The sequence below is a fragment of the Capsicum annuum genome, chromosome 12, assembly GCF_002878395.1.
Source record: "Capsicum annuum cultivar UCD-10X-F1 chromosome 12, UCD10Xv1.1, whole genome shotgun sequence".
Lineage (NCBI taxonomy): Eukaryota > Viridiplantae > Streptophyta > Magnoliopsida > Solanales > Solanaceae > Capsicum > Capsicum annuum.
The window spans coordinates 93,399,944-93,404,326 of NC_061122.1; the positions used below are offsets into that span (position 1 = coordinate 93,399,944).

Sequence of the window (4,383 nt, forward strand, 5' to 3'; positions counted from 1 at the left end):
AATAGGAAATTGGGAGCAACACAACCTACAGCCACAATCAATGATATTAAATAAGCCGTAGGTTGGTATGAGGTATGCAAAAAAGTGGTCATACAATAGCCATATGTGGATTAAATCCAAAATCTGTGATGTACTAGGTAATGCTCAAAGGCCAAATTATGGTAATGCCTACAACATGAAGTGGCAGAATCAGCCAACAAATATGTCTTTGAATGCACAACAATAGTAAATCCCATAGCCACAGGCCCAATCAAATCAGTCAACGACTAATATGGAAGACATGTTGAAACAACTCTTAGATGGGCAAGTATAACTATTTGCTGATATAAAAAGTCAACAGATAGAATTACAGAATCAAAAAGTGTCCCAGAGAATCTTAGAGTTACAAATTGGGCAGTTACAGCAAGAATTAAAAAGTAGGCCACAATGTGGTTTGCCAGCTGACACAAAAACAGGAAAACAGATTATATTGATCACATTGAGAAGTGGTAAAGAGCTTCAAAGAGAGAGAACCTCCTAAGGTAACAAAGAAGGTAGATATTAATGTGGTGGCCCAACAGGTAAATGACAAAGTTGCTGAAAATTCAAGAAAGTCTGAGTACATGAAGAAAAAGTGGCTGAAGAAGAAGTGAAGAAGAGGCTTCCACTATCCTTTCCTCGGAGGAAAATAAAATCAAAAGAGGATGCCTTGTTCAAAAAGTTCATTGATACATTCAAAGAGCTTCATATTAACTTACCTTTGCTAGATATTTTGTAGTTGCCAGATGTGATATTTACACATCTAGATGGAACAATTGAGGATGTCCTTATTAAGGGTGGTAAATTTTTCATTCTTGCTGACTTTTTTATTCTTGATTTTGAGGTAGACGAACAGGTACCAATTATTTTGGGCCTTCCTTTCTTAGTAACCAGAGGGGCCTTGATTGATGTTAGAGAAGGCACATTCAAAATTAGGGTAAAAGATAAAGAGATGGTGTTTGATGTATACAAAGTACCCACAATTACGTCCCAAGTTAAAGATTTGTGTGTGCTAAATGTTATTAAGGGGAAAAAGTGTGGGGTGGTTAGTCCAAAAATACCTCTTTGAATTACATAATTGAGTGGCCTATGATGAAATCACTGTGTCCCAACATAATAAAGGTTGATATAAAGAGAGATGGAGACTTTGAGAGTGCAAACTTAAGAGGTCTGAAATGAATGAAAAAATGGCTCCCAAAAGGGAGTAAAAGGTTCAAGGAATATGGTTGAGTTGATATGGGTCGTGCCATGAAACTAAATTATGCGCTTCTTGGGCGGCAACCCAAGTTAATTAGGTATGTTTTCTTTTCAGTTTTTTTTATTTCATGTAATTTTTGTTTTTGGTTGAGTCACAGGTTAATGGGAAGTTTGAGTACCATAAACTTGAGCTTGAAGCATGGAAAAGATTGAGTGTGGGGTTCCATGGATCTTCTTTATGTGTGAAAATGCTACTAGCTAGGGCTAGAGGCCTCGGGGATATTTCTATCTTTTTACTTTTAAATTCACTTTGGGGACAAAGTAGATTTTTAAGTGTGAGGTGGGGAAATTTCCAAATTTTAACTCAATTTAAATTTTTAGGTTTAGGTTAGGAATAAGTGAGATATTCTTGTTGATTCTATTTTGATTACATGATGTAAATTGGTTTGTTTGATAAAACCATGTAAATTGTGAGAATTACAACTTTTTAATACTCCTAGGCTTATTTTTGTGATTCTTTTACTTTTTGGCATAAATTTGAATTCATGTTATTATTTGGTTGGGAGTCTATGATTATCCTATTGAGTTGAGCATGTTCCAGGTGTGATGTGAGGATTTGTATATTCCTTGGTGTATGTGATATATAGATCTTTCCCGGTGTGTGTGTGAAGTGAAATAAAGAATGTGGGTTTAGGAGATGATATAGGTATTTCTTTGATAGCCTCATTTTAAACCTTCTTTTTACCTATCCTTGTACATTATCCTAAATAAACCCTATTAAGCCTTTAGCTTTTTCTTTGGTAGCCTCATATGTAGCCTAATTTCCTTCTTTGATAGACCATAATTTGATCCACAAAGCTTCTAAGCGATTTAATGAAAAAAATTTGTAGTAAGGAATTTTGAGAAATTGAAAAAGAAAAACGTGATATAATTTGTGCTAAAAATATTGCCATAATTGTGAAAAAAAGAGAAAAAAATTGATTGTGGTAGTAAACTATGTGTCCACCTAAAAATCTTATTTTCAATACCTTATAATTTATTTGTCATAATGTATCCTAAAAACTCAATTTTTAATTTTTTTTCAAAATGGCAAACAATTCTATTTCTTTATCTTCTTCATCTTCACTCTTCCCCTCTCCTCTACTTCTGGTTGCCATACATCATCTCTTTATCTTTCGAAAGACACGCGCCACCGTGACTTGTTGTCACTCTTCTTCTTTAGTAGTTCCAAAGAAGAAAAAACATTGGAAACAGGGGGAATACCTAGGATTTATTAAACAAGATAAGAATAAGAACAGGACACCCATAAAGAATTTTAAGAAAAAATTGGATAGAAAGAATAATGCTAAAGCCTGGGTTAATACTGTTACTGATGAACTTTTTTATCATATTGATAGAAAAAATGGGTTCAAGCTCTTTAGGTATTCGAAATGCTGAAGGAACAACCTTTTTATCAATCGAAAGAAAGTACATAGTGAAGCTTCTTGTACTTCTTGGGAGATGCAGTCAGCCAAGGAAAACACAACAACTCTTTGATGTAATGATTGAAGAGGGATTGCAACCCACAACAGAATTTTATACAGCCTTGGTTGGTGCATACTGTAGAAGCAACATACTTGACAAAGCATTTACTATTCTTCACTAGATGATTGAGCTCCTTTATTGTCACCCAAATATTTATACGTACAACATATTAATTAAGCATGTGTGGATTCATCCCGATTTGACCTGGTTGACTCTCTTTATAAACAAATGGCTGAATGTTACATCATTCCTAACACTGTCACTCAAAATATAGTCTTGAGTGGTTACGGGAGGGAGAGGAAATATGAAGAGATGGAGAAAGTGCTTTCGAGAATGTTGGAGAGCCCAGACATCAAACCTGATATCTGGACAATGAATACCATTCTGAGCTTATTTGCTAACAAGGGGAAGATTTAAATGATGGAAAGATGGTATGAAAATTTCTGTAGTTTTAGTATTAAGCAAGTGACATGAATGGTTAATATCCTTATTAGTGCTTGTGGGAAGAAAAGGATGTACGATAAAATGTCATTGGTGATAGAATACTTATGTAAACATCCATTTCTATGGACAACGTCAACTTACAACAATGTCATTAAAGCATTTTCAAATATAGGTAATGAAAAGTATATAAAATACCTATTTGATTAAATGTGTGCTTAAGGTGTGAAAGATGACACCAAGACTTTTTGCTGTCTCGTTAGAGGATATGTAAATGTAGGACTTTTCCCTAAGGTGATCAACGTTGTCTGATTGGGTTGGAAGTTGGAGATCCCTGAAAAGACTTCCTTTTAAAGTTCTGTTATTTATGCTTGTGCAAAGGCAGATGACTTCATTGAGATGAAAGAGTTTAAGTGAATGAAAGATAAGCGATGCCAACAAGATGACACAACTTACTCCATTATGGTTGAAACATATAGAAAAGAAGGTATGATAGATTAAATCTATGATTTAGAGTAAGATAAGAAGATGATGTCTACCTCTGAATCCAGTGACAACCTTTCTAATGAAGAAATAATAGAGTTGATGCCTACTTGAAAGCTAAATATGCAATTGAAATTTGACAATGCATTGGTGTGACAAAGCTACATCTTTAGTGTTTTCGTAGAGCTGTAGATTGATAATATCATTGAGCCATCTTCTTGTAATTTGTGACAAAGCTACATCTTTAGTGTTTTCGTAGAGCTGTAGATTGATAATATCATTGAGCCATCTTCTTGTAATTTGTCTTATATTCTGAGTTAGGGGTCTATCAGAAATAGCCTATTTACTTCTTCAGAGGTAGTCGTATGAACTGCATACATTTAACCCTCCCCAGACCCCACTATGTTATGTGAGAATACACTGGGTATATTGTTGTTGTTTTTATGAAATTATGTGTCCACCAAGTATTTGTGAAAATGCTTAAAAGAGATGAGGCAAAAAAAAAGAATGGGGTAGATAAAAATTGTGTAATTTGGTTGTTAGAGATTTATTTTAAATGTATAATGTAGTGTATTAAAGTTCTTGGAGAGGTTATTCACTATTCCTAAATAGTTCCTACCCATCCCTTAGTCTACATTAAAACTCGAAAAAGTCTTAATTGATCCTAAGTTCATCATTCTAATATTAGTGGAGCATTCCACTAAGGGTAAGCCTATGGTT

At 34.2% G+C, this 4,383-nt stretch overlaps 1 pseudogene; it reads left to right on the forward strand.

Annotated features, from left to right (window-relative positions):
• The first annotated feature begins 2,301 nt into the window (after positions 1-2,301).
• Positions 2,302-3,777, forward strand: LOC107850282 (annotated as a pseudogene).
• The last annotated feature ends 606 nt before the right edge of the window (positions 3,778-4,383 follow it).